Here is a 26,919-nt window from a genome sequence, read left to right on the forward strand (position 1 = left end):
TCAATTATATCTCCTCCAGACAGAAAGCGAGTATTAAGAGCTACGATGAAGTTACCCAAGTGATGTAAAAAGCTTGCAGCACCTGGTATCTCCAGGAGGTCTCCCATCTAAGTACTGACCAGGCCCTGCCCCGTTAAGCTTCCGAGATCTGACGAGATCGTGCGCATTCAGGATGGTGTGGCCACAAGCCGAGATGCCTGGCTGCATGATGTCTCTTAAAGGCTGGAGGATATTGACAGAACTTCCAGCAAAATAAAGAAGAAAAAAGAAAAATGGAGGGAAAAATATCAGTGCAGCAAAGGGAGTTGAAAGTAGCCGGGTACGTGTACAATTCTACAATTATATCTCCTCCAGACAGAAAGAGAGTATTAAGAGCTATGATGAAGTTACCCAGGAGACGTAAGAAGCTTGCAGCACCTGGTATTTCCAGGAGGTCACCCATCCAAGTACTGACCAGGCCCTGCCCCGTTCAGCTTCCGAGATCTGACAAGATCGGGCGCGTTCAGGACGGTGTGGCCGCAAGCCGAGAGGCCTGGCTGCATGATGTCTCTTAAAGGCTGGCGGGTATTGACGGAACTTCCAGCAGAAAAATAAAATAAAAATAAAAATAAAAAGATGGATGGAAAAATATCAGTGCAGCAAAGGGTGTTGACAGTAGCTGGGTACGTGTACAATTCTTCAATTATATCTCCTCCAGACAGAAAGAGAGTATTAAGAGCTACGATAAAGTTACCCAGGAGACGTAAAAGCTTGCAGCACCAGGTATTTCCAGGAGGTCTCACATTCAAGTACTGACCAGGTCCTGCCCCGTTTAGCTTCCGAGATCTGACGAGATCGGGCGCGTTCAGGACGGTGTGGCCGCAAGCCGAGATTCCTGGCTGCCTGATGTCTCTTAACGGCTGGCGGGTATTGACGGAATTTCCAGCAAAAAAAAAAAAAAAAAAATAGAAAAATGGAGGGAAAAATATCAGTGCAGGAGAGGTTGTTGAAAGTAGCCGGGTACGTGTACAATTCTTCAATTATATCTCCTCCAGACAGAAAGAGAGTATTAAGAGCTACGATGAAGTTACCCAAGTGATGTAAAAAGCTTGCAGCACCAGGTATTTCCAGGAGGTCACCCATCTGAGTACTGACCAGGCCCTGCCCCGTTTAGCTTCCGAGATCTGACGAGATCGGGCGCATTCAGGACGGTGTGGCCGCAAACCAAGAGGCCTGGCTGCATGATGTCTCTTAAAGGCTGGCGGGTATTGACGGAACTGCCAGCAAAAAAAAAGAAATAAGAAAAATGGATGGAAAAATTTCAGTGCAGCAAAGGGTGTTGAAAGTAGCCGGGTACGTGTACAATACTTCAATTATATCTCCTCCAGACAGAAAGAGAGTATTAAGAGCTACGATGAAGTTACCCAAGTGACGTAATAAGCTTGCAGCTCCTGGTATTTCCAGGAGGTCTCCCATCCAAGTACTGATCAGGCCCTGCCCCGTTTAGCTTCCGAGATCTGACGAGATCGGGCGCATTCAGGACGGTGTGGCCACAAGCCAAGACGCCTGGCTTCATGATGTCTCTTAAAGGTTGGCGGGTATTGACGGAACTTCCAGCAGAAAAATAAAATAAAAATAAAAATAAAAAAATGGATGGAAAAATATCAGTGCAGGAAAGGGTGTTGAAAGTAGCCGGGTACGTATACAATTCTTCAATTATATCTCCTCCAGACAGATAGAGAGTATTAAGAGCTACGATGAAGTTACCCAGGAGACGTAAAAAGCTTGCAGGACCTGGTATTTCTAGGAGTTCTCACATTCAAGTACTGACCAGGCCCTGCCCCGTTTAGCTTCCGAGATCTGATGAGTTCGGGCGCGTTCAGGACAATGTGTCCGCATGCCAAGAGGCCTGGCTGCATGATGTCTCTTAAAGGCTGGAGGGTATTGACGGAACTTCCAGCAAAATAAAGAAGAAAAAAGAAAAATGGAGGGAAAAATATCAGTGCAGCAAAGGCTGTTGAAAGTAGCAGGGTACGTGTACAATTCCTCAATTATAACACCTCCAGACAGATAGAGAGTATTAAGAGCTACGATGAAGTTACCCAGGAGACGTAAAAGGCTTGCAGCACCTGGTATTTCCAGGAGGTCTCCCATCCAAGTACTGACCAGGCCCTGCCCCGTTTAGTTTCCGAGATCTGACGAGATCGGGCGCATTCAGTACGGTGTGGCCACAAGCCGAGAGTCCTGGCTGCATGATGTCTCTTAAAGACTGGCGGGTATTGACGGAACTTCCAGCAAAAAAAAAAGAAAAAAATAAACAGAAAAATGGAGGGAAAAATATCAGTGCAGCAAAGGGTGTTGAATGTAGCCGGTTACGTGAACAATTCTTCAATTATATCTCCTCCAGACAGATAGAGAGTGTTAAGAGCTACGATAAAGTTACCCAGGAGACGTAAAAAGCTTGCAGCACCAGGTATTTCCAGGAGGTCCCACATTCAAGTAATGACCAGGCCCTGCCCCGTTTAGCTTCCGAGATCTGACGAGATGGGGCGCGTTCAGGACGGTGTGGTTGCAAGCCAAGAGGCCTGGCTGCATGATGTCTCTTAAACGCTGGAGGGAATTGATGGAGCTTCCAGCAAGAAAAAAAAAAAAAAAAAATAGAAAAATGGAGGGAAAAATATCAGTGCAGCAAAGGGTGTTGAAAGTAGCAGGGTACGTGTACAATTCTTCAATTATATCTCCTGCAGACAGAAAGAGAGTATTAAGAGCTACGATGAAGTTACCCAGGAGACGTAAAAACCTTGCAGCACCTGGTATTTCTAGGAGGTCTCCCATCCAAGTACTGACCAGGCCCTGCCCCGTTTAGCTTCCGTGATCTGACGAGATCGGGACTGTGTGGCCACAAGCCAAGAGGCCTGGCTGCATGATGTCTCTTAAAGGTTGGCGGGTATTGACGGAACATCCAGCAAAAAAAAAAAAAAAAGAAAAATGGATGGAAAAATATCAGTGCAGCAATGGGTGTTGACAGTAGCTGGGTACGTGTACAATACTTCAATTATATCTCCTCCAGACAGATAGAGAGTATTAAGAGCTACGATAAAGTTACCCAGGAGACGTAAAAGCTTGCAGAAACAGGTATTTCCAGGAGGTCTCACATTCAAGTACTGACCAGGTCCTGCCCCGTTTAGCTTCCGAGATCTGACGAGATCGGGCGCGTTCAGGACGGTGTGGCCAAAAGCCAAGAGGCCTGGCTGCATGATGTCTCTTAAAGGTTGGCGGGTATTGACGGAACTTCCAGCAAAAAAAAAAAAAAAAAAAAAAGAGAAAAGAAAAATGGATGGCAAAATATCAGTGCAGCAAAGGGTGTTGACAGTAGCTGGGTACGTGTACAATACTTCAATTATATCTCCTCCAGACAGATAGAGAGTATTAAGAGCTACGATAAAGTTACCCAGGAGACGTAAAAGCTTGCAGCACCAGGTATTTCCAGGAGGTCTCACATTCAAGTACTGACCAGGTCCTGCCCCGTTTAGCTTCCGAGATCTGACGAGATCGGGCGCGTTCAGGATGGTGTGGCCGCAAGCCGAGATGCCTGGCTGCATGATGTCTCTTAAAGGCTGGCGGGTATTGACGGAACTGCCAGCAAAAAAAAAAAAGAAAAATAGAGGGAAATATACCAGTGCAGCAAAGGGTGTTGAAAGTAGCCGGGTACGTGTACAATTCTTCAATTATATCTCCTGGAGACAGAAAGAGAGAATTAAGAGCTACGATGAAGTTACCCAGGAGACGTAAAAAGCTTGCAGCACCTGGTATTTCCAGGACGTCTCCCATCCAAGTACTGAGCAGGCCCTGCCCCGTTTAGCTTCCGAAATCTGATATGATCGGGCGCGTTCTGGACGGTGTGACTACAAGCCAAGAGGCCTGGCTGCATGATGTCTCTTAAAGGCTGGCGGATATTGACGGAACTTCCAGCAAAAAAATAAAATAAAAAGAAAAATGAAGGGAAAAATATCAGTGCAGCAAAGGGTGTTGAAAGTAGCCTAGTACGTGTACAATTCTTCAATTATATCTCCTCCAGACAGAAAGAGAGTATTAAGAGCTACGATGAAGTTACCCAGGAGACGTAAAAGGCTTGCAGCACCTGGTATTTCACGGAGGTCTCCCATCCAAGTACTGACCAGGCCCTGCCCCGTTTAGCTTCCGAGATCTGACGAGATCGGGCGCGTTCAGGATGGTGTGGCCGCAAGCCGAGATGCCTGGCTGCATGATGTCTCTTAAAGGCTGGCGGGTATTGACGGAACTGCCAGCAAAAAAAAAAAAGAAAAATAGAGGGAAATATACCAGTGCAGCAAAGGGTGTTGAAAGTAGCCGGGTACGTGTACAATTCTTCAATTATATCTCCTGGAGACAGAAAGAGAGTATTAAGAGCTACGATGAAGTTACCCAGGAGACGTAAAAAGCTTGCAGCACCTGGTATTTCTAGGAGGTCTCCCATCCAAGTACTGACCAGGCCCTGCCCCGTTTAGCTTCCGAGATCTGACGAGATCGGGCGCATTCAGGACGGTGTGGCCGCAAGCCGAGAGGCCTGGCTACATGATGTCTCTTAATGGCTGGCGGGTATTGACGGAACTTCCAGCAAAAAAAAAAAAAAAAAAAAAAAAGAAAAAGAAAAATGGAGGGAAAAATATCAGTGCAGTAATGGGTTTTGAAAGTAGCCGGGTACGTGTACAATACTTCAATTATATCTCCTCCAGACAGATAGAGAGTATTAAGAGCTACGATAAAGTTACCCAGGAGACGTAAAAGCTTGCAGCACCAGGTATTTCCAGGAGGTCTCACATTCATGTACTGACCAGGTCCTGCCCCGTTTAGCTTCCGGGATCTGACGAGATCGGGCGCGTTAAGGATGGTGTGGCCGCAAGACAAGATGCCTGGCTGCATGATGTCTCTTAAAGGCTGGCGGGTATTGACGGAACTGCCAGCAAAAAAAAAAAAGAAAAATAGAGGGAAATATACCAGTGCAGCACAGGGTGTTGAAAGTAGCCGGGTACGTGTACAATTCTTCAATTATATCTCCTGGAGAAAGAAAGAGAGTATTAAGAGCTACGATGAAGTTACCCAGGAGACGTAAAAAGCTTGCAGCACCTGGTATTTCCAGGAGGTCACACATCCAAGTACTGACCAGGCCCTGCCCCGTTTAGCTTCCGAAATCTGATATGATCGGGCGCGTTCAGGACGGGGTGACTACAAGCCAAGAGGCCTGGCTGCATGATGTCTCTTAAAGGCTGGCGGATATTGACGGAACTTCCAGCAAAAAAATAAAATAAAAAGAAAAATGGAGGGAAAAATATCAGTGCAGCAAAGGCTGTTGAAAGTAGCCTAGTACGTGTACAATTCTTCAATTATATCTCCTCCAGACAGAAAGAGAGTATTAAGAGCTACGATGAAGTTACCCAGGAGACGTAAAAGGCTTGCAGCACCTGGTATTTCTCGGAGGTCTCCCATCCAAGTACTGACCAGGCCCTGCCCCGTTTAGCTTCCGAGATCTGACGAGATCGGGCGCGTTCAGGATGGTGTGGCCGCAAGCCGAGATGCCTGGCTGCATGATGTCTCTTAAAGGCTGGCGGGTATTGACGGAACTGCCAGCAAAAAAAAAAAAGAAAAATAGAGGGAAATATACCAGTGCAGCAAAGGGTGTTGAAAGTAGCCGGGTACGTGTACAATTCTTCAATTATATCTCCTGGAGACAGAAAGAGAGTATTAAGAGCTACGATGAAGTTACCCAGGAGACGTAAAAAGCTTGCAGCACCTGGTATTTCTAGGAGGTCTCCCATCCAAGTACTGACCAGGCCCTGCCCCGTTTAGCTTCCGAGATCTGACGAGATCGGGCGCATTCAGGACGGTGTGGCCGCAAGCCGAGAGGCCTGGCTGCATGATGTCTCTTAATGGCTGGCGGGTATTGACGGAACTTCCAGCAAAAAAAAAAAAAAAAAAAAAAAGAAAAAGAAAAATGGAGGGAAAAATATCAGTGCAGTAATGGGTTTTGAAAGTAGCCGGGTACGTGTACAATACTTCAATTATATCTCCTCCAGACAGATAGAGAGTATTAAGAGCTACGATAAAGTTACCCAGGAGACGTAAAAGCTTGCAGCACCAGGTATTTCCAGGAGGTCTCACATTCATGTACTGACCAGGTCCTGCCCCGTTTAGCTTCCGAGATCTGACGAGATCGGGCGCGTTCAGGATGGTGTGGCCGCAAGCCGAGATGCCTGGCTGCATGATGTCTCTTAAAGGCTGGCGGGTATTGACGGAACTGCCAGCAAAAAAAAAAAAAAAAAATAGAGGGAAATATACCAGTGCAGCAAAGGGTGTTGAAAGTAGCCGGGTACGTGTACAATTCTTCAATTATATCTCCTGGAGACAGAAAGAGAGTATTAAGAGCTACGATGAAGTTACCCAGGAGACGTAAAAAGCTTGCAGCACCTGGTATTTCTAGGAGGTCTCCCATCCAAGTACTGACCAGGCCCTGCCCCGTTTAGCTTCCGAGATCTGACGAGATCGGGCGCATTCAGGACGGTGTGGCCGCAAGCCGAGAGGCCTGGCTACATGATGTCTCTTAATGGCTGGCGGGTATTGACGGAACTTCCAGCAAAAAAAAAAAAGAAAAAGAAAAATGGAGGGAAAAATATCAGTGCAGTAATGGGTTTTGAAAGTAGCCGGGTACGTGTACAATACTTCAATTATATCTCCTCCAGACAGATAGAGAGTATTAAGAGCTACGATAAAGTTACCCAGGAGACGTAAAAGCTTGCAGCACCAGGTATTTCCAGGAGGTCTCACATTCATGTACTGACCAGGTCCTGCCCCGTTTAGCTTCCGAGATCTGACGAGATCGGGCGCGTTCAGGATGGTGTGGCCGCAAGCCGAGATGCCTGGCTGCATGATGTCTCTTAAAGGCTGGCGGGTATTGACGGAACTGCCAGCAAAAAAAAAAAAGAAAAATAGAGGGAAATATACCAGTGCAGCACAGGGTGTTGAAAGTAGCCGGGTACGTGTACAATTCTTCAATTATATCTCCTGGAGAAAGAAAGAGAGTATTAAGAGCTACGATGAAGTTACCCAGGAGACGTAAAAAGCTTGCAGCACCTGGTATTTCCAGGAGGTCACACATCCAAGTACTGACCAGGCCCTGCCCCATTTAGCTTCCGAGATCTGACGAGATCGGGCGCAATCAGGACGGTGTGGCCGCAAGCCGAGAGGCCTGGCTGCATGATGTCTCTTAAAGGTTGGCGGGTATTGACGGAACTTCCAGCAAAAAAAAAAAAAAAAAAGAAAAATGGATGGAAAAATATCAGTGCAGCAAAGGGTGTTGACAGTAGCTGGGTACGTGTACAATACTTCAAATATATCTCCTCCAGACAGATAGAGAGTATTAAGAGCTACGATAAAGTTACCCAGGAGACGTAAAAGCTTGCAGCACCAGGTATTTCCAGGAGGTCTCACATTCATGTACCGACCAGGTCCTGCCCCGTTTAGCTTCCAAGATCTAACGAGATCGGGCGAGTTCAGGATGGTGTGGCCGCAAGCCGAGATGCCTGGCTGCATGATGTCTCTTAAAGGCTGGCGGGTATTGACGGAATTTCCAGCAAAAAAAAAAAAAAAAATGGATGGAAAAATATCAGTGCAGCAAAGGGTGTTGACAGTAGCTGGGTACGTGTACAATACTTCAATTATAACTCCTCCAGACAGATAGAGAGTATTAAGAGCTACGATAAAGTTACCCAGGAGACGTAAAAGCTTGCAGCACGAGGTATTTCCAGGAGGTCTCACATTCATGTACTGACCAGGTCCTGCCCCGTTTAGCTTCCGAGATCTGACGAGATCGGGCGCGTTCAGGATGGTGTGGCCGCAAGCCGAGATGCCTGGCTGCATGATGTCTCTTAAAGGCTGGCGGGTATTGACGGAACTGCCAGCAAAAAAAAAAAAGAAAAATAGAGGGAAATATACCAGTGCAGCAAAGGGTGTTGAAAGTAGCCGGGTAAGTGTACAATTCTTCAATTATATCTCCTGGAGACAGAAAGAGAGAATTAAGAGCTACGATGAAGTTACCCAGGAGACGTAAAAAGCTTGCAGCACCTGGTATTTCCAGGAGGTCTCCCATCCAAGTACTGAGCAGGCTCTGCCCCGTTTAGCTTCCGAAATCTGATATGATCGGGCGCGTTCTGGACGGTGTGACTATAAGCCAAGAGGCCTGGCTGCATGATGTCTCTTAAAGGCTGGCGGATATTGACGGAACTTCCAGCAAAAAAATAAAATAAAAAGAAAAATGGAGGGAAAAATATCAGTGCAGCAAAGGGTGTTGAAAGTAGCCTAGTACGTGTACAATTCTTCAACTATATCTCCTCCAGACAGAAAGAGAGTATTAAGAGCTACGATGAAGTTACCCAGGAGACGTAAAAAGGCTTGCAGCACCTGGTATTTCTCGGAGGTCTCCCATCCAAGTACTGACCAGGCCCTGCCCCGTTTAGCTTCCGAGATCTGACGAGATCTGGCGCATTCAGGACGGTGTGGCCGCAAGCCGAGAGGCCTGGCTGCATGATGTCTCTTAAAGGTTGGCGGGTATTGACGGAACTTCCAGCAAAAAAAAAAAAAAAAAAAGAAAAATGGATGGAAAAATATCAGTGCAGCAAAGGGTGTTGACAGTAGCTGGATACGTGTACAATACTTCAATTATATCTCCTCCAGACAGAGAGAGAGTATTAAGAGCTACGATAAAGTTCCCCAGGAGACGTAAAAGCTTGCAGCACTAGGTATTTCCAGGAGGTCTCTCATTCATGTACTGACCAGGTCCTGCCCCGTTTAGCTTCCGAGATCTGACGAGATCGGGCGCGTTCAGGATGGTGTGGCCGCAAACCGAGATGCCTGGCTGCATGATGTCTCTTAAAGGTTGGCGGGTATTGACGGAACTTCCAGCAAAAAAAAATAAAAAAAAAATAGAAAAATGGAGGGAAAAATATCAGTGCAGGAAAGGGTGTTGAAAGTAGCCGGGTACGTGTACAATTCTTCAATTATATCTCCTGCAGACTGAAAGAGAGTATTAAGAGCTACGATAAAGTTACCCAGGAGACGTAAAAGCTTGCAGCACCTGGTATTTCCAGGAGGTCTCACATTCAAGTACTGACCAGGTCCTGCCCCGTTTAGCTTCCGAGATCTGACGATATCATGCGCATTCAGGACGGTGTGGCCGAAAGCCGAGAGGCCCGGCTGCATGATGTCTTTTTAAGGCTGGCGGGTATTGACGGAACTTCCAGCAAAAAAAAAAGAAAAAAGAAAAATGGAGGGAAAAATATCAGTGCAGCAAAGGCTGTTGAAAGTAGCCGGGTACGTGTACAATACTTCAATTATATCTCCTCCAGACAGATAGAGAGTATTAAGAGCTACGATGAAGTTTCCCAGGAGACGTAAAAAGCTTGCAGCACCAGGTATTTCCAGGAGGTCTCCCATCCAAGTACTGACGAGGCCCTGCCCCGTTTGGCTTCCGAGATCTGATGAGATCGGGCGTGTTCAGGACGGTGTGGCCGCAAGCCAAGAGGCCGGGCTGCATGATGTCTCTTAAAGGCTAGCGGGTATTGACGGAACCTCCAGCAAAAAATAAAAAATAAATAAATAGAAAAATGGAGGGAAAAATATCAGTGCAGGACAGGGTGTTGAAAGTAGCCGGGTACATGTACAATTCTTCAATTATATCTCCTCCAGACTGAATGAGAGTATTAAGAGCTACGCTGAAGTTACCCAGGAGATGTAAAAAGCTTTCAGCACCTGGTATTTCCAGGAGGTCACCCATCCAATTACTGACCAGGCCCTGCCTAGTTTCTCTTCCGAGATCTGACGAGATCTTGCGTCTTCAGGACGGTGTGGCCTCAAGCCAAGAGGCCTGGCTGCATGATGTGTCTTAAAGGCTGGAGGGTATTGATGGAACTTCCAGCAAAAAACAAAAGAAAAAAGAAAAATGGAGGGAAAAATATCAGTGCAGCAAATGGTGTTGACAGTAGCTGGGTACGTGTACAATTCTTCAATTATATCTCCTCCAGACAGATAGAGAGTATTAAGAGCTACGATAAAGTTACCCAGGAGACGTAAAAGCTTGCAGCACCAGGTATTTCCAGGAGGTCTCACATTCAAGTACTGACCAGGTCCTGCCCCGTTTAGCTTCCGAGATCTGACGAGATCGGGCGCGTTCAGGACGGTGTGGCCGCAAGCCGAGATGTCTGGCTGCATGATGTCTCTTAAAGGCTGGCGGGTATTGACGGAACTTCCAGCAAAAAAAAAAAAAAAAAGAAAAATGGATGGAAAAATATCAGTGCAGCAAAGGGTGTTGACAGTAGCTGGGTACGTGTACAATACTTCAATTATATCTCCTCCAGACAGATAGAGAGTATTAACAGCTACGATAAAGTTACCCAGGAGACGTGAAAGCTTGCAGCACCAGGTATTTCCAGGAGGTCTCACATTCATGTACTGACCAGGTCCTGCCCCGTTTAGCTTCCGAGATCTGACGAGATCGGGCGAGTTCAGGATGGTGTGGCCGCAAGCCGAGATGCCTGGCTGCATGATGTCTCTTAAAGGCTGGCGGGTATTGACGGAACTGCCAGCAAAAAAAAAAAAGAAAAATAGAGGGAAAAATACCAGTGCAGCAAAGGGTGTTGAAAGTAGCCGGGTACGTGAACAATTCTTCAATTATATCTTCTCCAGACAGAAAGAGAGTATTAAGAGCTACGATGAAGTTCCCCAGGAGACGTAAAAAGCTGGCAGCACCTGGTATTTCCAGGAGGTCTCACATTTAAGTACTGACCAGGTCCTGCCCCGTTTAGCTTCCGAGATGTGACAAGATCGGGCGCGTTCAGGACGGTGTGGCCGCAAGCCGAGATGTCTGGCTGCATGATGTCTCTTAAAGGCTAGCGGGTATTGTCGGAATTTCCAGCAAAAAAAAAAAAAAAAAAAAAGAAAAATGGAGGGAAAAATATCAGTGCAGGAAAAGGTGTTCAAAGTAGCCGGGTACGTGTACAATTCTTCAATTATATCTCCTGGAGACAGAAAGAGAGTATTAAGAGCTACGATGAAGTTACCCAGGAGACATAAAAAGCTTGCAGCACCTGGTATTTCTAGGAGGTCTCCCATCCAAGTACTGACCAGGCCCTGCTCCGTTTAGCTTCCGAGATCTGACGAGATCGGGCGCATTCAGGACTGTGTGGCCGCAAGCCGAGAGGCCTGGCTGCATGATGTCTCTTAAAGGTTGGCGGGTATTGACGGAACTTCCAGCAAAAAAAAAAAAAAAAAAGAAAAATGGATGGAAAAATATCAGTGCAGCAAAGGGTGTTGACAGTAGCTGGGTACGTGTACAATACTTCAAATATATCTCCTCCAGACAGATAGAGAGTATTAAGAGCTACGATAAAGTTACCCAGGAGACGTAAAAGCTTGCAGCACCAGGTATTTCCAGGAGGTCTCACATTCATGTACCGACCAGGTCCTGCCCCGTTTAGCTTCCAAGATCTAACGAGATCGGGCGAGTTCAGGATGGTGTGGCCGCAAGCCGAGATGCCTGGCTGCATGATGTCTCTTAAAGGCTGGCGGGTATTGACGGAATTTCCAGCAAAAAAAAAAAAAAAAATGGATGGAAAAATATCAGTGCAGCAAAGGGTGTTGACAGTAGCTGGGTACGTGTACAATACTTCAATTATAACTCCTCCAGACAGATAGAGAGTATTAAGAGCTACGATAAAGTTACCCAGGAGACGTAAAAGCGTGCAGCACGAGGTATTTCCAGGAGGTCTCACATTCATGTACTGACCAGGTCCTGCCCCGTTTAGCTTCCGAGATCTGACGAGATCGGGCGCGTTCAGGATGGTGTGGCCGCAAGCCGAGATGCCTGGCTGCATGATGTCTCTTAAAGGCTGGCGGGTATTGACGGAACTGCCAGCAAAAAAAAAAAAGAAAAATAGAGGGAAATATACCAGTGCAGCAAAGGGTGTTCAAAGTAGCCGGGTACGTGTACAATTCTTCAATTATATCTCCTGGAGACAGAAAGAGAGTATTAAGAGCTACGATGAAGTTACCCAGGAGACGTAAAAAGCTTGCAGCACCTGGTATTTCTAGGAGGTCTCCCATCCAAGTACTGACCAGGCCCTGCCCCGTTTAGCTTCCGAGATCTGACGAGATCGGGCGCATTCAGGACTGTGTGGCCGCAAGCCGAGAGGCCTGGCTGCATGATGTCTCTTAAAGGTTGGCGGGTATTGACGGAACTTCCAGCAAAAAAAAAAAAAAAAAAGAAAAATGGATGGAAAAATATCAGTGCAGCAAAGGGTGTTGACAGTAGCTGGGTACGTGTACAATACTTCAAATATATCTCCTCCAGACAGATAGAGAGTATTAAGAGCTACGATAAAGTTACCCAGGAGACGTAAAAGCTTGCAGCACCAGGTATTTCCAGGAGGTCTCACATTCATGTACCGACCAGGTCCTGCCCCGTTTAGCTTCCAAGATCTAACGAGATCGGGCGAGTTCAGGATGGTGTGGCCGCAAGCCGAGATGCCTGGCTGCATGATGTCTCTTAAAGGCTGGCGGGTATTGACGGAATTTCCAGCAAAAAAAAAAAAAAAAATGGATGGAAAAATATCAGTGCAGCAAAGGGTGTTGACAGTAGCTGGGTACGTGTACAATACTTCAATTATAACTCCTCCAGACAGATAGAGAGTATTAAGAGCTACGATAAAGTTACCCAGGAGACGTAAAAGCGTGCAGCACGAGGTATTTCCAGGAGGTCTCACATTCATGTACTGACCAGGTCCTGCCCCGTTTAGCTTCCGAGATCTGACGAGATCGGGCGCGTTCAGGATGGTGTGGCCGCAAGCCGAGATGCCTGGCTGCATGATGTCTCTTAAAGGCTGGCGGGTATTGACGGAACTGCCAGCAAAAAAAAAAAAGAAAAATAGAGGGAAATATACCAGTGCAGCAAAGGGTGTTCAAAGTAGCCGGGTACGTGTACAATTCTTCAATTATATCTCCTGGAGACAGAAAGAGAGTATTAAGAGCTACGATGAAGTTACCCAGGAGACGTAAAAAGCTTGCAGCACCTGGTATTTCTAGGAGGTCTCCCATCCAAGTACTGACCAGGCCCTGCCCCGTTTAGCTTCCGAGATCTGACGAGATCGGGCGCATTCAGGACTGTGTGGCCGCAAGCCGAGAGGCCTGGCTGCATGATGTCTCTTAAAGGTTGGCGGGTATTGACGGAACTTCCAGCAAAAAAAAAAAAAAAAAAGAAAAATGGATGGAAAAATATCAGTGCAGCAAAGGGTGTTGACAGTAGCTGGGTACGTGTATAATACTTCAAATATATCTCCTCCAGACAGATAGAGAGTATTAAGAGCTACGATAAAGTTACCCAGGAGACGTAAAAGCTTGCAGCACCAGGTATTTCCAGGAGGTCTCACATTCATGTACCGACCAGGTCCTGCCCCGTTTAGCTTCCAAGATCTAACGAGATCGGGCGAGTTCAGGATGGTGTGGCCGCAAGCCGAGATGCCTGGCTGCATGATGTCTCTTAAAGGCTGGCGGGTATTGACGGAATTTCCAGCAAAAAAAAAAAAAAAAATGGATGGAAAAATATCAGTGCAGCAAAGGGTGTTGACAGTAGCTGGGTACGTGTACAATACTTCAATTATAACTCCTCCAGACAGATAGAGAGTATTAAGAGCTACGATAAAGTTACCCAGGAGACGTAAAAGCTTGCAGCACGAGGTATTTCCAGGAGGTCTCACATTCATGTACTGACCAGGTCCTGCCCCGTTTAGCTTCCGAGATCTGACGAGATCGGGCGCGTTCAGGATGGTGTGGCCGCAAGCCGAGATGCCTGGCTGCATGATGTCTCTTAAAGGCTGGCGGGTATTGACGGAACTGCCAGCAAAAAAAGAAAAGAAAAATAGAGGGAAATATACCAGTGCAGCAAAGGGTGTTGAAAGTAGCCGGGTAAGTGTACAATTCTTCAATTATATCTCCTGGAGACAGAAAGAGAGAATTAAGAGCTACGATGAAGTTACCCAGGAGACGTAAAAAGCTTGCAGCACCTGGTATTTCCAGGAGGTCTCCCATCCAAGTACTGAGCAGGCCCTGCCCCGTTTAGCTTCCGAAATCTGATATGATCGGGCGCGTTCTGGACGGTGTGACTATAAGCCAAGAGGCCTGGCTGCATGATGTCTCTTAAAGGCTGGCGGATATTGACGGAACTTCCAGCAAAAAAAATAAAATAAAAAGAAAAATGGAGGGAAAAATATCAGTGCAGCAAAGGGTGTTGAAAGTAGCCTAGTACGTGTACAATTCTTCAACTATATCTCCTCCAGACAGAAAGAGAGTATTAAGAGCTACGATGAAGTTACCCAGGAGACGTAAAAAGCTTGCAGCACCTGGTATTTCTAGGAGGTCTCCCATCCAAGTACTGACCAGGCCCTGCCCCGTTTAGCTTCCGAGATCTGACGAGATCGGGCGCATTCAGGATGGTGTGGCCGCAAGCCAAGATGCCTGGCTGCATGATGTCTCTTAAAGGCTGGCGGGTATTGACGGAATTTCCAGCAAAAAAAAAAAAAAAAAATAGAAAAATGGAGGTAAAAATATCAGTGCAGGAAAGGGTGTTGAAAGTAGCCGGGTACGTGTACAATTCTTCAATTATATCTCCTGGAGACAGAAAGAGAGTATTAAGAGCTACGATGAAGTTACCCAGGAGACGTAAAAAGCTTGCAGCACCTGGTATTTCTAGGAGGTCTCCCATCCAAGTACTGACCAGGCCCTGCCCCGTTTAGCTTCCGAGATCTGACGAGATCGGGCGCGTTCAGGACGGTGTGGCCACAAGCCGAAAGGCCTGGCTGCATGATGTCTCTTAAAGGTTGGCGGGTATTGACGGAACTTCCAGCAAAAAAAAAAAAAAAAAAATAGAAAAATGGAGGGAAAAATATCAGTGCTGGAAAGGGTGTTGAAAGTAGCCGGGTACGTGTACAATTCTTCAATTATATCTCCTGCAGACTGAAAGAGAGTATTAAGAGCTACGATAAAGTTTCCCAGGAGACGAAAAAGCTAGCAGCACCTGGTATTTCCAGGAGGTCACCCATCCAAGTACTGACCAGGACCTGCCCCGTTTAGCTTCCGAGATCTGATGAGATTGGGCGCGTTCAGGACGGTGTGGCCGCAAGCCAAGAGGCCTGGCTGCATGATGTCTATTAAAGGCTGACGGGTATTGACGGAACTTCCAGCAAAAAAAAAATGGATAAAGAAAAATGGAGGGAAAAATATCAGTGCAGCAATGGGTGTTGAAAGTAGCCGGGTACGTGTACAATACTTCAATTATATCTCCTCCAGACAGAAAGAGAGTATTAAGAGCTACGATGAACTCACCTAAAGGATTATTAGGAACACCATACTAATACTGTGTTTGACCCCCTTTCGCCTTCAGAACTGCTTTAATTCTACGTGGCATTGCTTCAACAAGGTGCTGAAAGCATTCTTTAGAAATGTTGGCCCATATTGATAGGATAGCATCTTGCAGTTGATGGAGATTTGTGGGATGCACATCCAGGGCACGAAACTCCCGTTCCACCACATCCCAAAGATGCTCCATTGGGTTGAGATCTGGTGACTGTGGGGGCCAGTTTAGTACAGTGAACTCATTGTCATGTTCAAGAAACCAATTTGAAATGATTCGACCTTTGTGACATGGTGCATTATCCTGCTGAAAGTAGCCATCAGAGGATGGGTACATGGTGGTCAAAAAGGGATGGACATGGTCAGAAACAATGCTCAGGTAGGCCGTAGCATTTAAACGATGCCCAATTGGTACTAAGGGGCCTAAAGTGTGCCAAGAAGACATCCCCCACACCATTACACCACCACCACCAGCCTGCACAGTGGTAACAAGACATGATGGATCCATGTTCTCATTCTGTTTACGCCAAATTCTGACTCTACCATCTGAATGTCTCACCTCTTTTTCCTATTTGTAGTGGAGATGAGTGGTACCCGGTGGGGTCTTCTGCTGTTGTAGCCCATCCGCCTCAAGGTTGTACGTGTTGTGGCTTCACAAATGCTTTGCTGCATACCTCGTTTGTAACTAGTGGTTATTTCAGTCAAAGTTGCTCTTCTATCAGCTTGAATCAGTCGACCCATTCTCCTCTGACCTCTTGCATCAACAAGGCATTTTCGCCCACAGGACTGCCGCATACTGGATGTTTTTCCCTTTTCACACCATTCTTTGTAAACCCTAGAAATGGTTGTGCGTGAAAATCCCAGTAACTGAGCAGATTGTGAAATACTCAGACCGGCCCGTCTGGCACCAACAACCATGCCACGCTCAAAATTGCTTAAATCACCTTTCATTCCCATTCAGACATTCAGTTTGGAGTTCAGGAGATTGTCTTGACCAGGACCACACCCCTAAATGCATTGAAGCAACTGCCATGTGATTGGTTGATTAGATAATTGCATTAATGAGAAATTGAACAGGTGTTCCTAATAATCCTTTAGGTGAGTGTATATGTATGTATGTGTATGTATGTCCAATTGCTTTGACAATACAAATGAAATGAATTGAGAGAGAGAGAGAGAGAGAGGGAGAGAGAGAGAGAGAGAGAGAGAGAGAGAGAGAGAGAGAGAGGAATATGAGCTCCTAAAAAACATTTGTTTTTATACATAAGCGGATTTAATTTGTGATTTACAAATGAATATATAGCACTATAAACATACACAGAAGACATGGAATAGAAATCCAGAAGAAAAAGTATTCAAAAAATAATAATTTTAAGAGAAACACAAAAAGAAGAAAGCAGAGAGACAGTTCAGGAAGAAAAGTCAGAAAAGAAAAGCTGAAGACAAGAATTGGAGGTAAGAGACAAATAATTAAACAAAAAAATATGTATTAATAAAATAAATAAGCATTCTCAGTAGTTGACTCAGCCAATGAAAATGCAGAGCTCCGATTTGAATAGAGTGACAGTAGGAGAGAGCCCAACTGCCACTGAGACTGATAGAAATCTATCGAACAGCAGTCTGACTGCAGAGCTGCCTTTTGAAATCCGATACCCTGAAGACATTCGCTCTGCACAGGCTAAGAAGGACTACAAACAAGCTGTGATGAGAGCACCTCCTGAGACCCTCATCCTAGACTACACCGGTAAAGGAGAAAACAGGGTCAAGAACAATCTACTGTTCTACACCGCCTTTCACAAAACCCTGTGCCAGACATACCCCAATAACAACAAGAGGGGCATTAGCAGAGGCAGGCAGATCTCAGTGCTGGTAGAGAAAGACACAGACAGTGTGATGCTCACTTTTAATGTATACCACAACGGGACCATCATGGTGCAGGGCAGCGAGAGCAGCCTGGACCAATTAGCTCTCGGCTTCCACACCTCAAAGCAGCAGACTGAGGTAGAGAAACAAGAGCCAGAGCCGGCCACCCTGCAGTCTGCCCCCAGCCACACGGAGCCAGACAGTGCCCCATCTCCCACAGACTGCCCCCCTGTCTCCCCAAAACTCTCTAGCAACATTAAAACACTAAAGGAATGCCTATCAGTGCTGGAGCTGGAGTTTGCGGAGTTCAGGGAGCAGACCTTGAGCACCCTGGCCCAGACCTCCTTGTGTGATCAGCTCCGGGATGAGATGCACAGACTAAAGATGCAGCACAAGGCTGAGATCCATGAGCTGAGAGCAGCAGTGAGAGACCTGGAGGAGCAGAGCCAAACCCTGAGGACGGAGCTGCGCAGAGCGAGGGAGGAGCTGACCTGGACACCCCAGCACAGCTAGCTGAGGAGCCTGCAGAGCCAGCTGGAGGAGCTAAGAGAGGAGCTACACATCACTGGAGCACAGAGACTGCACTGCACTGACCCCACAACACCTCCAACCCCTGACGCACCCACTGATCCACCCACACTCCCCACCACTCCTGACACACCCACTATCACCAGACCTGCCACTAATACACAACCCCCTGAAACGCCACTCCCCCAAAACACACCCGCTGCCCCCACCACTCCCGACGCAAACCCGGAGTGGCAGGTCAATGCAGAGGTGGTCATTCTGAGCGAATCCAATGGGAAGTTCCTGGTTGAGAGGCGCCTCTTCCCTGGGCGAAAAGTGAAAAAGCTTTGGTGCTCCACAGCACAGAGAGCCCTGGAGCTGCTCTCCAAGAGGAGGCTTTGCCAAGTCAAACACATCCTCATCCACACCGGCACTAACGACCTGAGTGCCCGCAGGGGCGATGTGGCCTCAGCCCTGAGACAGGTAGCAACGAAAGCCACAGAGGAATTCCCAACTGCCAAAATTTCCATCTCCACACTGCTGCCCCGCACAGACGTGCCTCTGCACATCATCCAGGCCATCAACGCAGAAGTGTCCCGAAGATGTGCCCTCCTCCCCAACGTCCACCTGGCACACCACTGAGACATCCAGCCACATCACCTGTATGACCACGTCCACCTCAACAAGACGGGTGTGAGGATCATCTCAAAGGTCCTCAAGGACACAACCCTGGGCCGAAACCCCACACACCCCCACCTCGAGACCAGGAGCAAACCCCCCAGCCCCCGGCCACATCCCCAGCCACCGGCTCCACCCCAGCCCCAGCCCCTGAGACCCCGCGGCCCCATTCCCCACCCCCCCATCCCCAGAGGGCCCGTCCAGCACAGCAGAGCGGACAGCCGGGGACCAGCACAGCCACACAGCCACGCAGCAGCGGCTTCCAGAGCCTGGAGGCCCGATGCTGCCCAGCTGGCCCAGATAAGGCAACTCCTCAGTGTCATCTGTTCCACACTGCTGAGTTAACTGAGCCTCAACACACATATATATGGTTGTGGAGATGGAGAGTAAGAAAAAATGTGATTTAATTATTCTGATATTTTGATGCAAACATAAAATCTTTGAGTGATTATTATGTATATCCATATATAATTATTAATAGTAATATAATATCAGTTGTAGACCACAAATTAAACTTTCTTATGTAGAAGAGACAAGTATAATAAAATATATTAACATGTCCTTTAAAATAAGCAGTTGGAATATGCAGGGTTTACGCTCCTCAACTTTTGGAATGAAGAGCACAGGCCCTGAACTGATCAACACTGTAAATAGTTCAGATGTTTTCATTCTTGTAGAGACTTGGTGCTGTGCAGATATGTCTATACACTGGATGGATACAATGGATACAGGGAGCTGATTGTGCCCTCCTATAAAAAACCCAAAGTCAGGTGTGGCAGGGCCTCGTGGGGGATTATCGTGTGGTACAGGGAGGAGCTCCGAGCAGCCCTATGCCCAGTACAGAGAGGAGACACACACCTGTGGATGAAAATCAGAAAAGACACCCTACAAAATAACACAGATATATACCTATGTGCAATTTATATGCCACCCGCAGACTCCCCCTACTATAATGAGGAAGGCTTTCATGAGCTTCAAAACGAAATCTGCCACTTCCAGACCCTGGGCTCTGTACTGCTGTGTGGCGATCTCAATGCCAGGACTGGCAGAGAGATGGACTACATCAATACAGAGGGGAACACACACCTGTTCGGAGACTCCCCGCTGTGCCACACACACATCTCCACACTGACACAGCCACGACAGCGTGGTAAACAAGAGTAGGAAGCAGGTAGTGCGCCTATGTAAAAGCCTGGGTCTATATATCATCAATGGCAGGACCAGGGGGTACTCTCTGGGGAGATTCACATACTGCTCGGCTCTGGGCAGCAGTGTGGTGGACTACGCCATAACTGACCTGGACCCACAAGCCAACAATGCGTTTATAGTCAGACAACAATCTCCACTATCAGACCACAGCCAAATAACACTTTACCTAAAAAGATCAGCGCAGCCACAAGTCAGAGCCAAACTTCCCACAAAACTGGTCTCCCTGCCACCCAGTTAGAGATGGTCAGAGCCCAGCACAGAGAACTACACAAGAGCCCTGAATAGTGATGAGATTGAAAACATGTTAGACAGATATCAATCCTCACACTATCAAATAAACCAAAACGGAATAAACTCAGCCACCAAAACACTGAATGAAATATTTGAGAGACTGGCTTTAAAATCAAACATTAAAACAATTAAAAACCAAAATATGAAATCGTCTAAAAGAAAAAAAGAACAGTGGTGTGACCAGGAGTGTGAAACTTCTAGGAAACACCTGAGACATCTCTCCAACACTAAACACAGAGAGCCCGACAACCAGGAGGCTCGCCTCAGCTACTGCCAGGCCCTGCGGCACTACAAGCAACTCCTCAGTAAGAAAAAAGACCACTATATGGGCAGAATAAATACCCCAAAAACAAAAAATGAAATACCAATTCAAAATGGAGAAATCTGGAAAACACACTTTGAAAAACTTTACCAAAATGTTGAAAACAATCCAAAGCCAGAACAGGTTAAAATATTAAAAAACCTAAATAAATTGGAAGAAATCATTAAGAATAACCAAAATCCCTTAGATAACCCATTTACAATACAGGAACTAAAACATCAACTCAAAATCCTCAAACCCAGGAAAGCCAGCGGCCCCGACAGCATCAGCCCTGAGATGCTGAAGCACAGCAGCCCGCAGCTGCAGGAGGCTCTGCTCAAACTCTTTAACCTGGTACTGAGAGCCGGGTGTTTCCCTGAGGTCGGGAATCAAGGATTGATCACCCCGATTTTTAAAAGTGGAGACAAATTAGACCCCAATAACTACTGGGGCAGCTGTGTGAGCAGTAACCTGGGGAAGGTGTTCTGCAGTATCATCAACGCCCAGATACTGGCCTTCCTTACCAAGCACAGTGTCCTGAATAAGAGTCAGATTGGCTTCCTACCAAAACACAGCACAACCGATCATATTTACACTCTACACACCCTCATAAATAAATATACCCAAAACAATAAAGGAAAAATATTTGCCTGTTTTGTAGACTTTAGAAAGGCATTTGACTCAATCTGGCACAAGGGATTATTTTATAAACTTCTACAGAGTGGTGTAGGGGGTAAAGTTTATGACATCATTAAATCAATGTATTCTGAAAACAAATGCGGAGTTCAAATTGGCAACTCAAGAACAGAGTTCTTCACTCAGGGGCGGGGAGTGAGACAGGGCTGCAGTCTGAGTCCAACACTGTTCAACATCTACATCATCGAGTTGGCCACAGTGTTGGAGCAGTCTGACGCCCGCAGCCTAACTCTCCATGACACAGAGATCAAGTTCCTGCTCTACGCAGACGACCTGGTGCTGCTGTCGCCCACAGAGCAGGGGCTTCAGCAGAACCTGGCGCTGCTAGAGCAGTACTGTCAGAAATGGGCCCTGGCAGTCAATCTGGACAAGACCAGAGTTATGGTTTTCCAGAAAAAAGCCCCATCTCAGGGAAACAGGTACCGCTTCACTCTGGGCAGCACTGGATTAGAGCACTGCACCAGATACAACTACCTTGGCCTGACCATCAGTGCGTCAGGGAGCTTCAGCCTGGCTATAAACGCATTAAAAGACAAGGCACGCCGGGCATTTTATGCCATAAAGACACAATTTGGGAAAACAACAATACCAATAACTATTTGGATTAAAATATTAAACTCCATCATCCAACCAATCCTGCTATATGGGAGCGAAGTGTGGGGTCCCCTCATGAACCTCAATAACAACAATTGGGACAAAAGCCCCATGGAAATATTCCACCTAGAATTTAATAAAAACATCTTACACGTACACAGAAACGCCCCCACGGCTCTGAGGCTCACAGAGCCCGAACACACAATGACCAAAACAACAACAATTGGGAAAATTGACATGTACCTGAAAAGCAAATACACAAAAGATTAGAGACATGAATTAGAATTACAAAACAAATTGGAATGCTACCGGGCCCTGAATAGAAACATTACATTGGCTGAATACTTAAAAATCCAAAATATAAAAGAGAGACAAAATCTAACTAAATACAGGCTCAGTGACCACAGCCTCGCCATTGAAAAAGGCCGCTACAGAAAATTCTGGGTTGCCAGAGAAGAGCGGCTGTGCAGCCAGTGTGACCTAGGGGAGGTCGAAACACAGGCGCATTTCCTGCTGTCCTGCCCTAAATACACAAAAATCAGGGAGACATACTTTAAAATATTAAAAATGCATATCCCTGAGTTCAGCATGATCCCCGATTGCTGCAAACTCCCCGTCCTGCTGGGAGAGGAGGAGCGCACTGCCTTCTTAGCAGCGCAATATGTATCCACCTGCCACAGCCTGCGAGACAGTGTGTAGACACCAGCCTGTGGCACTCCATTTGCAAAACAAAATAAAAACAGTGATTTTTCTGATGTCATGACACAAATTTTGATACAAACAACAAATATGGTTTATATCCTACTTAATTTTATTTCAATGTGTACTATATTTGTTCCACTGAATCTTGTATTGCAATGTTTTGTCTTGATTGATAGAACATTTGTATCTGCTTTGGCAATATTGTGATAGATCATGCCAATAAAGCACCTTTGAATTGAATTGAAATGAATTGACAGACAGACAGACACACGCACACACACACACACACAGAGCCAGCCAGCCAGACAGCCAGCCAGCTCAGCCATGACATCACGAGCCTCTCTCAGCTGACTGCTATGACATCACAGAGCACGTACATTCCGTTGCTTGCCGTCTGTCAACCACTCAGTCACTGCCAGCCAGACTGGCTGGCTGGCTGGATGGGGGGGCTGCTTGCTGCTGCTGCGTATCTTAGCAAGCTAATTTGCCTGACCGGCCTTCCTACTCCTCTGCCCACATGCCCACCTAAGCCCGATCTGCTGTTCACCTGGATCACAGCTCCGCCCCAACAAGGCAGATCCTCCCAAAAATGGTACAAACTGATCCACGTTCCCCTCCACGGTAAGCTTTAGCCCAAAATAAGGGACACATTCTGTAACAACATAACGAATGCCCACCCAACCTGTGACAAAACTGAGAAAAAAGAAAAACGCTCAGTCCTCCTGGTGGAGGGACACACAGCCAACCTGGCTGCCCAATATGTCAGCGCCTACAACAGCCTGAGGGACACAGTGACACACGAGCACCGGCTGTAAATATAATGTAAATACTCGTTTGTAATGCATGTCATTGTATTTCAGAAAGGAATCTGGAAATAGTAAACCTATTTTCTTTATTTGAATGTATTAAAGATCACATTTTATTACATTTTCTTTTTCTGTACTTCATTACATTATATTGAGATTCATAATTCTATTATTTATTTTCCGTATGTATGTATGTATGTATTATTGTATGGAAGGAAAGTTAGAAATGATTTTCTCAAACCTGTTTTTCTCTCTTGTATACTTAAGAAAGATAAGGTCAAGCTAGAAGGTCAGGAGGCCATAAGGTAGTTTGATTTCTGTTTGTTATTTACGATGAGAACCTTGGAGACAATGTCAAACGGTATGACCTACGTGCCTGTTCCTTAAAACCATGTGTAGATCTATGAACTCTGTTCTATAATGAAATATGTTCTGCTTAGTTAGCCTTTAAGATAACATAGTAATGATTTTCTAGCATGTATGTATGTATGTATGTATGTCCAATTGCTTTGACAATACAAATGAATTGAATTGAGAGGGAGAGAGAGAGAGAGAGAGAGAGAGAGAGAGAGAGAGAGAGAGAGAGACAGACAGACAGACTGACAAACACAAACAGACACACACACACACACACACACACACACACACACACACAGACACACACACAGCCAGCCAGCCAGCCAGCCAGCCAGCTCAGCGATGACATCACAAGCCTCTCTCAGCTGACTGCTATGACATCACAGAGCATGAACATTCCGTTGCTTGCCGTCTGTCAACCACTCAGTCACTGCCAGCCAGACTGGCTGGCTGGCTGGATGGGGGGGCTGCTTGCTGCTGCTGTGTACCTTAGCAAGCTTATTTGCTTGACCGGCCTTCCTACTCCTCTGCCCACATGCCCACCTATGCCCGATCTGCTGTTCACCTGGATCACAGCTCCGCCCCAACAAGGCAGATCCTCCCAAAAATGGTACAAACTGATCCACGTTCCCCTCCACAGAAAGCTTTAGCCCAAAATAAGGGACACATTCTGCCCAATATGTCAGCGCCAACCACAGCCTGAGGGACACAGTGACACACGAGCACCGGCTGTAAATATAATGTAAATACTCGTTTGTAATGCATGTCATTGTATTTCAAAAAAGGAATCTGGAAATGGTATACCTATTTTCTTTATTTGTATGTATTAAAGATCACATTTTATTACATTTTCTTTTTCTGTACTTCATTACATCTTATTGTGATTCATAATTCTATTATTTATTTTCCGTGTATATGTATGTATGTATGTATTGTGACAAACCAAGGGGCAGGGTCATACATGGCAGATATGTCAGGCCAGGTCTGCTGCAAGGTGTGTACTCTAGGGTAGAATACCGACCCTAGGCAACTACACTCCCCAGAAACCCTCAGGCAGCCATTCTAGCACCTAATGTGGTCACTTGGTGTTACTTCCTCAATTATTCACCAGGTATATAAGGCGGGCCTGAGAGAGAGAGAAGTGAGAGACAATAGGGTGAGTTATCTGGAAAACAGAGGTAGCTCATAAGGAGAAAGCCAAGACTTATTTATTCCAGACTTTGTTTAAAATAGAATGATTATGTAAGATTAGTTACAACTCCAGTGTGAGTTAGGTTTTGTTTTCAGATTTGTTTTGTTTGAAGTAAACATACAGGCACAGCCCTGTATTTGCAACCTCCTCCCTGGGTCATGACTGGTTTTTACTCCTAAGAAGATCACAGAGAAGACCCGCACATGTGTACAGCCAAGGCGTTTTGTCACATTTGGTGTAGAATGCGGGCAGCACCTCATGAAACCCAGACTGGCTGAGTGAATTTTTTTATCCAAAAAAAAAAAACTACAGGCTGTAATAGCCCAACAGGAAGCGACCAGGGTGCAGCAGGTGGCTCACCAGGATGCTATGCGGATGCATCAGGAAGCACTGCAGGTCCAGCATGATACAAATAAAATGTTTAGAGAAGAGCAGGAAAAGGTGACTAAAGAGCTGAAAGAGAGTGTTGAAGCACTTGCAACCAGGATTGGGCCACAGGGGGCTGCAACCCATTCCACTCCCCGCACCAATCACTTTCTGCAGAAAATGACAAAACAGGACGATGTTGAGGCCTTCCTTATGACCTTTGAGAGGACAGCAGAGAGAGGGATGGCCAAAAGATTCCTGGGCAGGGCTTGTGGCACCTTATCTGGCAGGGGATGCACAGAAAGCGTACTTTGATCTGGAGCTGAAGGACGCCCAGGACTATGATAAATTGAAAGCGGAGATAATGACCCGATTGGGCGTGACCACCGCAGTGAGGGCACATCGGTTTCAGCAGTGGGCCTACCAACCAGGACAACCAATCTGAACGCAGATGTTTGATCTGATCCATCTGGCCAGGAAATGGCTACAGCCAGAGGTCCATTCATCAGCCGAGGTGGTGGAGGCCATAGTCCTTGACAACTACCAACGCTGTTTGCCCAAGGACGTTCGACGCTGGGTTGGCCAGAATGAGGTGCTGTCCGCTGACACCTTGGTGGCCATTGTAGAGCGGTTCTATACAGCCGGAGCAGCAGAGCATGTACCGGAGGTTAAAAACTCGTTCCCCAGGCCATGACGAACCAGCGGACCGGGTAAGATGGTTCCAAAGTTCTCTGGGAAACATGACGCGCTGGGTTGGAAGAAAAGAGCAAGACTGGGGGGGGCAAAGGTGGGGCCTAAAGCCGAGACTAAGGGTTATAGGGGGTCACCATCACAACCAATTGTCTGCTACAATTGTGACAAAGTAGGACATATTGCGGCCCACTGCCCAGGTAGAGAGGAACCAATGCAATGTAATGTGTGTGATATGGGGAAAGAGAAACCGGTATTTTATGCCTGCCCTGTTGGGACGGATGTTTTCATAGGCGGAGTACCTAATCCAAAACACATGTGTACAGTGATAGTCGATGAGAAAGAAGTGGCTGCTCTACTCGACTCTGGCAGTATGGTTACACTGGTCACAGAAAAATTAGTAGCGACCAACAAGCTGGATAGACATCAGGAGCTCAGTATCACATGCACACATGGTGACACACGCCCCTATCCCACAGCCCTTGTAAACATACAGACAGAGGCCAGGAAACTAGATTACGAAGTCGGTGTGGTACCCAACATGCCATATGATGTGATACTGGGACGATATTTTCCTAATTTTGGAAAACTAGATAGAAAACATAGTAAATTGGAAATGCACACTGAAAACTGTAAGCCAGAAGTTGCCTCGATCCCACAACTAGAGCTAAAAGTAGACCTGGTTCCAGTTGAGTCGACAGTGAAGGTTTTGGTTGATTAAACTGAAAACATAGGGGTGGAATGTAGTGACGTAGATGACCCTATGGAGGGTGAGGAACCCAGCACTAGCAGGGTGGGTGAGAATCCATTCATAGAGACCCCTGAAGCTGACAATGTAGAAGTGTCAGTGTTAGAGGGACTCCCCACTGATTTTGGCAGCGCACAGGTGCGAGATCTCACTCTACACTATGCTAAAGAAAATGTGAAGGTAGTAAATGGGACCCCTATGACTACTGCAGACCCGCCAACAGCTTATCCTTATTTTATGGTAAAAAATGACCTATTGTACCGTGTAAATAAGATAGGGGTGGACATTGTGGAGCAATTGCTAGTTCCCACCCCATTCAGACGAACAGTTCTCAATCTGGCACATGGGCATATCCTGGGGGGACATCTGGGGATGGACAAAACCAAGGATAGACTCCTGAGGTTTTACTGGCCAGGCGTACATGCAGACGTGACAGAACATTGTAGCTCATGTCCTGAATGTCAACTACATG

The 26,919-nt window shown here is 46.5% G+C and overlaps 12 non-coding genes and 33 pseudogenes across 12 annotated transcripts; all 45 read right to left on the minus strand.

Annotated features, from left to right (window-relative positions):
• Positions 1–70: 70 nt before the first annotated feature.
• On the minus strand, positions 71–189 carry LOC136761437 (uncharacterized; annotated as a pseudogene).
• Positions 190–405: 216 nt separating this feature from the next.
• LOC136760624 (5S ribosomal RNA) lies at positions 406–524 on the minus strand. The gene has a single exon (XR_010820243.1). It is a non-coding gene; the product is annotated as a 5S ribosomal RNA (ribosomal RNA).
• Positions 525–747: 223 nt separating this feature from the next.
• Positions 748–866, minus strand: LOC136760836 (uncharacterized; annotated as a pseudogene).
• A 219-nt stretch (positions 867–1,085) lies between these two features.
• Positions 1,086–1,204, minus strand: LOC136761415 (5S ribosomal RNA). Its single transcript, XR_010820353.1, has one exon. It is a non-coding gene; the product is annotated as a 5S ribosomal RNA (ribosomal RNA).
• Positions 1,205–1,418: 214 nt separating this feature from the next.
• On the minus strand, positions 1,419–1,537 carry LOC136762457 (5S ribosomal RNA). The gene has a single exon (XR_010820656.1). It is a non-coding gene; the product is annotated as a 5S ribosomal RNA (ribosomal RNA).
• A 224-nt stretch (positions 1,538–1,761) lies between these two features.
• On the minus strand, positions 1,762–1,880 carry LOC136761837 (uncharacterized; annotated as a pseudogene).
• Positions 1,881–2,096: 216 nt separating this feature from the next.
• LOC136760740 (uncharacterized) lies at positions 2,097–2,215 on the minus strand (annotated as a pseudogene).
• A 222-nt stretch (positions 2,216–2,437) lies between these two features.
• Positions 2,438–2,556, minus strand: LOC136761999 (uncharacterized; annotated as a pseudogene).
• Positions 2,557–3,099: 543 nt separating this feature from the next.
• LOC136762130 (uncharacterized) lies at positions 3,100–3,218 on the minus strand (annotated as a pseudogene).
• Positions 3,219–3,444: 226 nt separating this feature from the next.
• LOC136760791 (uncharacterized) lies at positions 3,445–3,563 on the minus strand (annotated as a pseudogene).
• Positions 3,564–3,773: 210 nt separating this feature from the next.
• On the minus strand, positions 3,774–3,892 carry LOC136761922 (uncharacterized; annotated as a pseudogene).
• A 216-nt stretch (positions 3,893–4,108) lies between these two features.
• On the minus strand, positions 4,109–4,227 carry LOC136762451 (5S ribosomal RNA). The gene has a single exon (XR_010820650.1). It is a non-coding gene; the product is annotated as a 5S ribosomal RNA (ribosomal RNA).
• A 210-nt stretch (positions 4,228–4,437) lies between these two features.
• On the minus strand, positions 4,438–4,556 carry LOC136760738 (5S ribosomal RNA). Its single transcript, XR_010820283.1, has one exon. It is a non-coding gene; the product is annotated as a 5S ribosomal RNA (ribosomal RNA).
• Positions 4,557–4,783: 227 nt separating this feature from the next.
• On the minus strand, positions 4,784–4,902 carry LOC136761966 (uncharacterized; annotated as a pseudogene).
• A 210-nt stretch (positions 4,903–5,112) lies between these two features.
• On the minus strand, positions 5,113–5,231 carry LOC136761633 (uncharacterized; annotated as a pseudogene).
• A 216-nt stretch (positions 5,232–5,447) lies between these two features.
• On the minus strand, positions 5,448–5,566 carry LOC136762386 (5S ribosomal RNA). Its single transcript, XR_010820586.1, has one exon. It is a non-coding gene; the product is annotated as a 5S ribosomal RNA (ribosomal RNA).
• Positions 5,567–5,776: 210 nt separating this feature from the next.
• Positions 5,777–5,895, minus strand: LOC136760750 (5S ribosomal RNA). The gene has a single exon (XR_010820284.1). It is a non-coding gene; the product is annotated as a 5S ribosomal RNA (ribosomal RNA).
• Positions 5,896–6,121: 226 nt separating this feature from the next.
• Positions 6,122–6,240, minus strand: LOC136761183 (uncharacterized; annotated as a pseudogene).
• Positions 6,241–6,450: 210 nt separating this feature from the next.
• On the minus strand, positions 6,451–6,569 carry LOC136760761 (5S ribosomal RNA). Its single transcript, XR_010820285.1, has one exon. It is a non-coding gene; the product is annotated as a 5S ribosomal RNA (ribosomal RNA).
• Positions 6,570–6,784: 215 nt separating this feature from the next.
• LOC136761184 (uncharacterized) lies at positions 6,785–6,903 on the minus strand (annotated as a pseudogene).
• Positions 6,904–7,113: 210 nt separating this feature from the next.
• Positions 7,114–7,232, minus strand: LOC136760725 (uncharacterized; annotated as a pseudogene).
• Positions 7,233–7,447: 215 nt separating this feature from the next.
• Positions 7,448–7,566, minus strand: LOC136761969 (uncharacterized; annotated as a pseudogene).
• A 208-nt stretch (positions 7,567–7,774) lies between these two features.
• On the minus strand, positions 7,775–7,893 carry LOC136761662 (uncharacterized; annotated as a pseudogene).
• A 210-nt stretch (positions 7,894–8,103) lies between these two features.
• Positions 8,104–8,222, minus strand: LOC136762095 (uncharacterized; annotated as a pseudogene).
• Positions 8,223–8,439: 217 nt separating this feature from the next.
• On the minus strand, positions 8,440–8,558 carry LOC136760684 (uncharacterized; annotated as a pseudogene).
• Positions 8,559–8,774: 216 nt separating this feature from the next.
• Positions 8,775–8,893, minus strand: LOC136761628 (uncharacterized; annotated as a pseudogene).
• A 219-nt stretch (positions 8,894–9,112) lies between these two features.
• On the minus strand, positions 9,113–9,231 carry LOC136762161 (uncharacterized; annotated as a pseudogene).
• Positions 9,232–9,446: 215 nt separating this feature from the next.
• LOC136760658 (uncharacterized) lies at positions 9,447–9,565 on the minus strand (annotated as a pseudogene).
• A 221-nt stretch (positions 9,566–9,786) lies between these two features.
• Positions 9,787–9,905, minus strand: LOC136762210 (uncharacterized; annotated as a pseudogene).
• A 215-nt stretch (positions 9,906–10,120) lies between these two features.
• On the minus strand, positions 10,121–10,239 carry LOC136760838 (uncharacterized; annotated as a pseudogene).
• A 214-nt stretch (positions 10,240–10,453) lies between these two features.
• Positions 10,454–10,572, minus strand: LOC136761465 (uncharacterized; annotated as a pseudogene).
• Positions 10,573–10,782: 210 nt separating this feature from the next.
• On the minus strand, positions 10,783–10,901 carry LOC136762088 (uncharacterized; annotated as a pseudogene).
• A 219-nt stretch (positions 10,902–11,120) lies between these two features.
• On the minus strand, positions 11,121–11,239 carry LOC136760988 (uncharacterized; annotated as a pseudogene).
• A 215-nt stretch (positions 11,240–11,454) lies between these two features.
• On the minus strand, positions 11,455–11,573 carry LOC136761970 (uncharacterized; annotated as a pseudogene).
• Positions 11,574–11,781: 208 nt separating this feature from the next.
• LOC136761925 (uncharacterized) lies at positions 11,782–11,900 on the minus strand (annotated as a pseudogene).
• Positions 11,901–12,110: 210 nt separating this feature from the next.
• Positions 12,111–12,229, minus strand: LOC136762688 (5S ribosomal RNA). The gene has a single exon (XR_010820880.1). It is a non-coding gene; the product is annotated as a 5S ribosomal RNA (ribosomal RNA).
• A 215-nt stretch (positions 12,230–12,444) lies between these two features.
• LOC136761971 (uncharacterized) lies at positions 12,445–12,563 on the minus strand (annotated as a pseudogene).
• A 208-nt stretch (positions 12,564–12,771) lies between these two features.
• On the minus strand, positions 12,772–12,890 carry LOC136761926 (uncharacterized; annotated as a pseudogene).
• Positions 12,891–13,100: 210 nt separating this feature from the next.
• LOC136762689 (5S ribosomal RNA) lies at positions 13,101–13,219 on the minus strand. The gene has a single exon (XR_010820881.1). It is a non-coding gene; the product is annotated as a 5S ribosomal RNA (ribosomal RNA).
• Positions 13,220–13,434: 215 nt separating this feature from the next.
• LOC136761972 (uncharacterized) lies at positions 13,435–13,553 on the minus strand (annotated as a pseudogene).
• Positions 13,554–13,761: 208 nt separating this feature from the next.
• LOC136761663 (uncharacterized) lies at positions 13,762–13,880 on the minus strand (annotated as a pseudogene).
• A 210-nt stretch (positions 13,881–14,090) lies between these two features.
• LOC136761859 (uncharacterized) lies at positions 14,091–14,209 on the minus strand (annotated as a pseudogene).
• Positions 14,210–14,426: 217 nt separating this feature from the next.
• Positions 14,427–14,545, minus strand: LOC136762661 (5S ribosomal RNA). The gene has a single exon (XR_010820855.1). It is a non-coding gene; the product is annotated as a 5S ribosomal RNA (ribosomal RNA).
• A 218-nt stretch (positions 14,546–14,763) lies between these two features.
• Positions 14,764–14,882, minus strand: LOC136762287 (5S ribosomal RNA). The gene has a single exon (XR_010820492.1). It is a non-coding gene; the product is annotated as a 5S ribosomal RNA (ribosomal RNA).
• Positions 14,883–15,100: 218 nt separating this feature from the next.
• On the minus strand, positions 15,101–15,219 carry LOC136760825 (uncharacterized; annotated as a pseudogene).
• Positions 15,220–26,919: the final 11,700 nt, after the last annotated feature.

Source organism: Amia ocellicauda, chromosome 10 (assembly GCF_036373705.1).
Source record: "Amia ocellicauda isolate fAmiCal2 chromosome 10, fAmiCal2.hap1, whole genome shotgun sequence".
Lineage (NCBI taxonomy): Eukaryota > Metazoa > Chordata > Actinopteri > Amiiformes > Amiidae > Amia > Amia ocellicauda.